We start from the raw sequence: 10,490 nt of genomic DNA, 5'->3' as shown, positions 1-10,490 counted from the left end.
TCAGAAATGTCTGCTCATGCTAAAAAAAGAAAGGTAGATGCCGAATGCAGGGTTTTCAACAAAAATTGGACTGCTAAGTATTTATTTACTGAAGTCAGAGGTAAAGCCGTGTGTTTAGTTTGCGGGGAGCAGATCGCCGTGTTTAAGGACTACAATTTGAGTCAGCATTAGGAGACGAAACACGCGGAGAAATTCAAGAACGTGACTGATGCTGAAAGGGCGCGGACATCGGAAGCTTTGCTAGCTAAACTGCAAAAGCAGCAAGGCTTTTTTACCAAGCTTCACACATCCAGGGATGCAGCAACCAAGACCAGCTTTGTGATATCCAACAAAATCGCTAAAAACAGTAAGCCATTCTCGGAGGAGGAGTTTATCAAAGAGTGCTTGGTGGACTCTTCAGCCCTAATATGCCCTGAACAAAAAGAAGCATTTGAGAAAGTCCCGCTCTCCAGGCGAACCATGACGAGAAGGGTCGAGGACATATCGGGGAATCTGGAGCTTCAGCTGCAACGTGAAGTGGCAAGTTTTGACTTTTTCTCCTTGGCTTTGGACGAAAGCTGTGATGTCCGTGACACAGCCCAGTTACTCGTATTTGTCCGCGGGATAACGCCGGACTTCAAGATTACGGAGGAGCTGGCAGCAATGCGGTCGATGAAAGGGACGACTCTAGGGAGCGATCTCTTCACGGAGGTATGCGTGCATGGACACACTGGGACTGAAATGGGACAGACTGGCAGGTGTCACAACGGACGGTTGTCCAAATCTTACAGGGAAAAATGTGGGACTTTTAAAACGTATGCAAGATAAAGTGACTGAAATCGACACAGATCAGAAATAGGTATATTTGCATTGTATTATACACCAACATGTGTTGTGCAAGTCACTGCTAAAAATGAACCATGTTATTGATGTTGTTACTAAAATAGTAAACTTCATCAGGGCACGGGCATTGAATCACAGACAGTTTGTCGCACTTTTGGAGGACCATGAGTCTGAGCATAGTGACATCGGCTACCACACAGCTGTCAGATGGCTCAGCCTGGGCAAAGTGCTAAAAAGAGTTTGGGACCTGAAAACAGAGATTCAAGAGTTTTGTCAGATGAAAGGCAAAGACATCCCAGAGCTCTCAGATGAGAACTGTATGGCAGATTTTGCATTTGCTGTTGATGTGACTGCACTGATGAATGAACTGAACACCAAACTGCAAGGCAGGGGCCTTTTTGTTCATGAAATGCACACCCTGGTGAAGGCTTTCATGAGAAAGATGCTGTTTCTTTCAAGCCAAGTGGAGAGCAACAATCTCACTCACATGCAAACCCTGAAAGAAGTCACACCATCAGCTGATCACCTCCACAGGTACTCATCCATGTTAGGAGCATTGCATTGTGAGTTTTTAAGGAGATTTGAAGATCTCAGAACAATGGAGGATGAAATGCACATGATTTCCTCTCCCTTTACCTGCAGTGTGGATAATGCACCCAGTGATGTTCAGCTGGAACTCATTGACCTGCAGTCTGATGCAGTACTGGCAGAGCACTTTAAATCAGGATGTCTGCTGGATTTCTACTCTTCTCTCAAGGAGGAGAACTTTCCAAACATGAAGAGACATGCTCAGAAGATGTTGGTTCTCTTTGGCTCTACCTACATATGTGAACAAACATTTTCAATGATGAAGTTTACGAAGTCCAGGTATAGATCATCTCTCACTGACGACCATCTGTCAGCTGTGCTTCGCATCTCCACCTCAGACATTCAACCTGACTTTGATGCACTCGTTAAAGGCCTACAGAAAGGTGATTTTTTGCACAAAACTGAAATAGCAGATCGATTCCTTATATACCATGGAATTTTTTTATGATTTTAAAATAAATTTAGGCCCCTGGATAGTCCTGATTAGGCCCAATAAACTATCACCACATTTGACTCGAATAGCCCGCCATTTGGCAAACCGGAAGTAGCAGACAACAGGTGCGTGACGTCACGAGTGCCAGCTGCTGGAACAACCCCCAACAATCAACATGTCTGATACTAGTAGTTCTAGTAGTGAAGCCAGGAGTTTGCCAGACCTGGACAGCTTCTTCACGGCAAATTTCGATCCGAATATTGTTGATGACAATGAAGAAGACAATGAAGCCAGGAAAACCCATGGCACCTGTCTGCAATGTCAGAAGTGGAATTTGAACCCACGCCTCCAGGGGAGACTGCTACCTTAACGCAGCGCCTTAGACCACTCGGCCATCCTGACTGCTAAAAGGAATATTTGACGACACTGTCGGCGGGCCCAGGCATCATTCCAGCGAATATGTGGGTCTGCGTTGTGTTCGTGTTGAAGGGGAATATTGACGAGGTATGCAGCTTCACGGAAGACTCTCCTTCTGAGTGATGGGACTGTGATAGCAATTTTCCTGCACCTTGAAACGGGACACCAAAATCTTATTTCACTCCTTAGCGATAGTTGTCTTTTCATCTGACGACTGTATCAGTCACACAGAAATTCCTCGTTAGTATAATGGACAGTATCTCTGCCTATCACGCGGAAGATCTGGGTTCGATTCCCTGACGGGGAGGGCTTGGTCTTTTATCAGCTGCCTGCCACCAAGTGATGATTGTTTTGATACTCTCACCCATCTTTGGCCTAAATGTCAATAGCCCCCTTCAAATAGCCTAACATGAGGCCAGGTTGCTTCAGTCAAAAGCCCTTTCCCGTTTACTATGGTGTTAAGTGCAAACCAAGACCTTATAATCAACAATGTGCCTTTTGCTAATGATTCTGTCCTGCCCAAAGCACTGTAGAAGGTTGTGACAAAAAAGCTTGTTGAGCTGTGGTCAGAAGATTCTCATGCAACAAGTGTCTTGGCTGTTGTTTAACAGGGCTCCTGAGGCAAACAAAAAGTAGGCATAGCATTTGGAAGCAAGAACTGTTCGGAAGTAAAGCGGCCACAATAATCTTTAAACTAGATGATGCAGTGGCAGAATAGCAATACGACATGGTATTGCTAAGAAAGGAGTAAACTTGGGTTGCCTTGCCAGTGAAAATAGTTCTCTAGGAGAAGTCTGCAATGTCAGAAGTGGGATTTGAACCCACGCCTCCAGGGGAGACTGCAAACTGAACACAGCCCCTTAGACCGCTCGGCCATCCTGACTGCTAAAAGGAATATTTGACGACACTGTTGCTGGGCCCAGGCATCATTCCAGTGAATATGTGGGTCTGCGTTGTGTTCGTGTTGAAGGGGAATATTGACGAGGCATGCAGCTTCATGGAAGACTCTCCTTCTGAGTGATGGGACTGTGATAGCAATTTTCCTGCACCTTGAAACGGGACACCAAAATCTTATTTCACTCCTTGGCGATAGTTGTCTTTTCATCTGACGACTGTGTCAGTCACACAGAAATTCCTCGTTAGTATAATGGACAGTATCTCTGCCTGTCACGCGGAAGATCGGGGTTCGATTCCCTGACGGGGAGAAAATGGGCTTTTATCAGCTGCCTGCCACCAAGTGATGCTTGTTTTGATACTCTCACCCATCTTCGGCCTAAATGTCAATAGCCCCCTTCAAATAGCCTAACATGAGGCCAGGTTGCTTCGGTCAAAAGCCCTTTCCCGTTTACTATGGTGTTAAGTGCAAACCAAGACCTTATAATCAACAATGTTCCTTTTGCTAACGATTCTGTCCTTATTAAAGCACTGTAGAAGGTTGTGACAACACAGCTTGTTGAGCTGTGGTCAGAAGATTCTCATGCAACAAGTGTCTTGGCTGTTGTTTAACAGGGCTCCTGAGGCAAACAAAAAGTAGGCATAGCATTTGGAAGCAAGAACTGTTCGGAGGTAAAGCGGCCACAATAATCTTTAAACAAGATGATGCAGTGGCAGAATAGCAATACGACATGGTATTGCTAAGCAAGGAGTAAACTTGAGTTGCCTTGCCAGTGAAAATAGTTCTCTAGGAGAAGTCTGCAATGTCAGAAGTGGGATTTGAACCCACGCCTCCAGGGGAGACTGCTACCTGAACACAGCGCCTTAGACCGCTCGGCCATCCTGACTACTAAAAGGAATATTTGACGACACTGTCGGCGGGCCCAGAAATCATTCCAGTGGGGTGCCATGACCTAAACGTGTGGAAAGTTATAAATCATATCTGTCCATTTAGCCTTCTTACACTTGCTCTGACTTAAACTGCTACTGTGTCAATGCTAAATGATGAAAAGGAGTTCTAACTCAAAGGTCACAACAATAAGGATCAAAGGAAATGTGTGTCCCTGTATAGGTCCCTCACTGTGTCAGGAGAAACTGAGTCCTTTCAGGCACTAGAACTGAACGAAGAAAAGACTTGAGCCTGAAAAGTTGTCCACAAGACAAAATGTATAAAATATGAAGTATACTATTAATTTAAGATGGCTCTGTCAGAAGTCAGCCATGGTGCCTGAGAACTTTAAGCAATGGACCTGTATTTAATTTGGCCAAAGGTCATTTCTATCCGTGCCCTTGTTTTAGCATGTGCATGTGCATGCCCTTGTTCCTGGATCAGGCTATGGTGTGAGGACGTACGGCCAGCATGCATAGCCTCTGTCCCCAAGCAGGACACCATTGAACTCTCCTGCAGAATAAGAGAAATGTTGGATGGATATACATGTGTTAAGACTTGGCAATTTGATGCAATATGTGCCTTATATGGCTATCTATAAAAAAAGTATGACGAGCACTTTAAATTCCTTAAGATGACCTCTACACCTGACCTCTCATTACATTACCAAAATTCTGCCTATGCTACACCTTACTTCAAAAGTACACTCCTTCAGGTAAGTAAAATTCTTGCACCTTGTGCAAACCTCTGTGCCAGTGAGGATGCTCGGAAGATCCTAGAATCATGAACTGATCCCGGCCATTTAGCCTCAATGTTGGAAATGAAATGACCTCCATCACAGATCATCTGTATGCTCGGAGGATAGGAGTCAATGATGAGGTTTCACAGGGCATAAATGTAACATTGCTCAGCATTACTCAAAGGGGTTGATGTGGTGTTTTTCAAAATGAGAAATCCAGTTCAGAGTCTATGGACAATTATCCCCAAGTGTACCTGTACATTTAGCATATGGAAAAATGTTCGGTGTACATAGTCAGCCTCCACGGGTCCAGCAGGGGCCTGGACAATGTGACAATGTTTAAATCCAGACTGAAAACAGTTCTATTTAGATGTGCATATGACACCTGAAAGTATTTTATCTGCACTCTTCACTTTTAAATTAATTAATTAATGATTTTTTTGTTTTTTGGAATGATTTTATTGCCGCCTTGTGATTTTATGTAGCTGTAAAGCACTTTGAATTGCCTTGTGTACGAATTATGCTCTACAAATTGCCTTGCCTTGGATGCGTACATGGGTACAGTGTAGTGCACCGATAACATTGAGGATGCCTGAGGGAGATGATGAACTTAATGCATATACTTAATTCAGTAGGTTGTTTTACATTATCGGCTACTGTAAATGTGGAGCAGCAGCCTGAAAGGACAGAGGTCCGCCCTCCGACATTCGCAATACTGACACTCTCCCTCTGTTCAAGTCTTAACTCAAAACCCATCCGTTTAACTTTGCTTACCTCCATTTATTGCGCCGTTCTGTGTATTTTTAATATGGTAAGATTTTTTAATTCCTGCGTTTTATCTAATATCTTGTTTGTACAGTCCTTGACTGTTTTGAAAGGAGCTTTCAATAATTTGTATCATTAACATTATTACCTGTCCCCCATTTTTCTGAGTCTGGTCCTACGTGGGTGTAGATCGGATATTTGTTAGGTATTGATTAGTTTTAATGAATACCATGTTCTCTCTCATTTAATTTCATGTTCAATACGTGTGTATAGTTGCGTTTCTTTAGTTGCACTGGCACCGACTGATTGATTTTTCGAGACAGTGAAAGTGGTGATATGATAACCACAGTTTTTGTTTAGTTTTTTAGACAAGACATGAGTTGCGGGAGCGCAGAATTCTAGGTGAACATTTCTTACGGGAGTCTGTTCCAGCCGGTCGGACATTTTTTGAGTTGCAGCTAAGCTAAGCTTCAACTTTAGCCTGCCCGGGACCAGGCTAGTTCAGCAGCATAAATTACCATGGTTACTCAGCGGGCGTTCAAATAAGCCACCTTTATGGAACGGAAGTCTCGCTAAATTTAGCCAGAAGTAGCGAAATAAGCCAGGCTTTCCGCTAAGCCAGCTTCTAGGAATACCCCCCAGGTGGCTAAAGGATCTCTGGAAAATGGCAACAACCCACTTCAATTGCAATTTAATGAGAAACAAGATGGTATGGTTCAATTCAATCTGTGCTCAGTCATAACATGTGGTTGAAAGAAAAAGGATATGAATTAGGATGAATAAAGAAATAAAATGAACCTATGTTTTTAATATCTGTATGGAAACATGTCATGGTATCATGTGATGTTAGAAACAGCTCTGATGTCATACTGTTGGTACCACATGAGGGGTTTCTAATTCAATTAGAACCGGAAAAAAAACAAAAACTTAATGCTGATCCTGAACTGTCTGTGGACGGCTCAGCATCCCGAAACACAGCCACTGGTAAGAATTAAAAAACATTATTACTAACTAACAAGTGAGAATTAAGCAGATTATGCTGAAATTTTATTTTTAACGCTCTGACCTGAATTAAGAGAGGACAGACAATATTTATCCTAAACAGGTTAATCAGTTAGTCATTGGGAAGAAATGGCTGCTTTCTTGATGCTGTGCTGCTCCCAAAATGAGATCTAACCACAAACATTTCTGTCCTGCAGCAAAGAACAACACAGGAGGAGAAACTGCAGTGGAGCAGTTCGGCAATTAATAAAAAATTAATTAACAATTAATCATGGTTTACTAAAACTTCTCAAATTTTCCCAAAAATTCTGTGTGTGTTTTTGTCTTCTTTTGTTTTCTTCTTTCTTTTGTTCTGTGTTGTGTTGTGTTGTCTTGTGTCTCTGTGTTGATGTGTTCTGTTAGATTCGGTTCTTTTAGTAGGAAGCTCAAGAACGGACCAGAGTAATTCAAGTGAAAATGAAGTGTTTATTTGTAGTCACACGTCAAAGCATATCAGCGCTGGGCTCAGTGGAACAGAGCTCCCGCAGGAAGTCTGTCAGACTGCGCGCTGATTTCCGGGTATCATGTTTATTTATAGTCTCATAGGTTGGACTCACATTCGACCGAGTATGATTGGACATGAGTAGGTTCAACATGCTTCGTCATATTTTCTGGATCAGCCCAAAACAATGTGTCTGTGTGAATCTGCCCTTGCTTTCCCAGGCTTTCCTAATTGTTTTGTCTTTCTACTCCTGGATCACTTTAGGTCATAATGGAAAAGTACTGAGCCCTATTTCATTCATAATGTCAAAGAACAAAGCCAATTTTAACAGTTCTCTAAATGATTTGAATTTTTTCCACAAGAGAATAAGTTGATAATACAGAATTTCTCATGAATGCTGGACAGCAACTTGGTGAGAATTCTCGTATTGTCCTAAAAACAAGGGTTATCCCAACTGGCCAGTTGTTTTGTTTTGGTTTATGTTTATTTTATGATTTCTTTGATTTCATTTTTCTTTTCTTTTGTTTTTGTTTTGGTTTGGGGTCCATATGAAAAAATAAATAAATAAATGATGAATTGGGCATTAGGATTGAACCTTTCAAAGAGACATGCCCTAAGTATAAAAATACAGTGCAAATGACATTTTGCACTACTGCGCTGCGCGATTTCTTGTCCTTCTAATATTATTCCACAGATTCAGAACCACTACAGGACGTACAGCTGGAGGACTCATAAGCTTGAGTTCTGGGAGGCCTTGCCCATCATGCCAAGATGATGGTGGAAAAACCACACAACAAAATGATCCCAAAAGAAGATTAGTTAGGAAAAAGGGTGGTAAATACCCTTTATGGAGTGACGTACTGGTAACCTCTCCTTCCAAGATTAGTTCCGGATCAGAATGCTGAACGGACGTTCAGCCAACAGGAGAACCAAGCACCAAGCAGTGACAGGATTGGACCAGAAGAGACCACACGACTCGTCACATGGTCATCAGAAAAAATATATGTATCATTTTTGTTCATTTAAAAGAAATGTTAATCATAATTTCGCAACAGGTTCATATACTCATGGTATCATGCCCTGGTTAAATTTGTATTTCTGTTTTCATTTTTAAATCATTTAGCGAATTCCTCTTAAATGTTGTTAATGAATCATTTTTAGTATGTCCATTGCCATTGGTGTGACTCAGCTGATCAGAGTGGGACCTTAGACATTGATTAATACTCCTGATATAGAAAGTTTAGCTAAAGCATTAGAATTATTTTTACTATTTCCACATGCCTGTGCAATGAAGACTTGCTTGCTGCTGTAATTGCAAAGAAGAACAGCTTACACATAAGCTTTCATAATGACACATGAAGTCACTTCAAAATGGAGATGGCAGAAATCTCCTATCTGATTGTGCTACATCTTAAAGGTAAGTGGCGTCTTGCAGCTTGGGGGGACTGCTAAAAAACTTGCTGCTGCTAAAACAGATGTGACACAATACAGAAGATTACATTCCTACCTCAGTTATTTGATTGAATTGGTTGAAATGATAGAAATCACTTCAAAAGGAATTGTTAAAATTGGCTTTGTTCTTAGACATTATAAATGAAATAAGTCTCAGTACTTTTCCATCCAGGAATGGGAAGACAAAACAATTGGGAAAGCCTGGGAAAGCAAGGGCAGATTCACACACACACATTGGGCCTCATGCAAGAACCGTTCGTACGCACAGATTTGTTCTTAAACCGTGCGTACGAGTGATTTAAGAGAATTTGCGCATTCACCAATCTTTTCGTATTTTACGTTTTCTTTCAGGTACGAACAGAATTTACGAGTGATCCAGACCTGTCGTAGGAGATTCGTAAAATAATCCGCTGTTATTCAAATCAAGTTTGCTTGACTAATGGATTGTATATTTAATTACTTTGAAGCAAACATAAATAAATATATACATTATACCCATAATTATGCTGACATTATTCTGTTTGACTTAAATTAAAGGTTAATCTGACTCTGTATATAACACGAACCAGCGGCTGACTTGCTACTTTTGGATGCCTTAGTGCGTCAGGCTCTTGGAAGAGACCGTGTAGATATCCTGCGGAGACAGACGAATGGCTGACATCGCGATTAAGACTGCCAAGGACTGTGCTGCTGCAAATATGCAACTTGCTAGAGCCACAACTCCAGAGAGAAACACGCTGATCTAACCCAATTCTACCACACGCCCAGGTCCTCACCACCCTTGAATTTTTGGCCACTGGAACCTTTCAGAGCGAGATTGGAGATAGATCGGGGGTGTCCCAGTCCTCTGTGAGTCGTGCGCTCCCCTTGGTCATCAAAACTCTCATCAGGTTATCACCCACGGTACATCAAATTCCCATACACCGCTGTCCAACAAGTGCAAATTAAATGAGACTTTCATGTCGTGGCTGGACTGCCAATCATAATTGGAGCACGAGACACATATACGCATCAAAGCACCCGTGCCGTTGTGCAGCGCACTGAGCTGAAGGCCAGGTGAGTGCGTTTCGATACAGCGGGGGGCAAACTGCTCTATAGCCCAGAGAAGGCATGCCAGATTTGCGAAATATTTCCATGAACGAGGGTCTCCACCTGAACCAGCCCAGGCAGACCAGAAGGTGTGGTGCCAGAAGACCCCTCTCATGGACCACCCCATCAAAGAGCCATCATTTTTTATTTTATTTCTTTTATTTAACCTTTCTTTAACCAGGAAATGGTCCCATTGAGTTACAATAACTCTTCTGCCAGGGAGTCCTGGCCAAGAAGGCGGCTTAAAAAAGTTACATTACAATAAAACACAAGAGACCAGACAAAACCACTACTACATCACATCTAAACAGAAGTAGACATATTAAAAACTGAGTATACACAGACACTAAAAATCATGACGAAGCAACAACTGATTGCACGGCTTTAGTTGCAGTCATCGAGCGCCTGCCCATGGCGAGACGTCTGTCACGATTTGATGAGAAGTGTGGACCCCGGAGCGGATACACAGAGACAGGTGAAGTAGATGGTATTCCAACGTATATTTATTTTCGGATGACGTAATCCAATATTCCAAAATTCCAAAAACATGAAACAAGACGATAACTCTGAAAGACCAGGATAACGCAGCTAATGCAAAAACAATCTGGCAAAGAAAAGGGGAAGCAACTAAATATTTATAGAAGGAAGAATAATTAACAAACAATAGAAAACTGGTGTGTCATGGCAGCATGGCATCCCCTCCTGCTGGTGGAAGGAAAAACCAGGAAAAGAAAAGAAACACTTAAGCTGGCCCTGGAGTTCCAGCAGTGGCTGTGACAACGTCTTTTTTTAAAAGCTATTTTCATATTAAACCATTTCTTTTTTTTATTATTTCGGTGACAACTACAGGTGACACGAAATTAACAGCACTCCTAATTGC

At 42.1% G+C, this 10,490-nt stretch overlaps 1 pseudogene; it reads left to right on the top strand.

Annotated features, from left to right (window-relative positions):
* Positions 1-700: 700 nt before the first annotated feature.
* On the top strand, positions 701-2,343 carry LOC142380545 (general transcription factor II-I repeat domain-containing protein 2B-like; annotated as a pseudogene).
* The last annotated feature ends 8,147 nt before the right edge of the window (positions 2,344-10,490 follow it).

The sequence above is a fragment of the Odontesthes bonariensis genome, chromosome 5, assembly GCF_027942865.1.
Source record: "Odontesthes bonariensis isolate fOdoBon6 chromosome 5, fOdoBon6.hap1, whole genome shotgun sequence".
In the NCBI taxonomy this organism is placed as follows: Eukaryota; Metazoa; Chordata; class Actinopteri; order Atheriniformes; family Atherinopsidae; genus Odontesthes; species Odontesthes bonariensis.
Note: the sequence above shows the minus strand (reverse complement) of the source record. Positions and strands in the feature narration are given on the sequence as shown.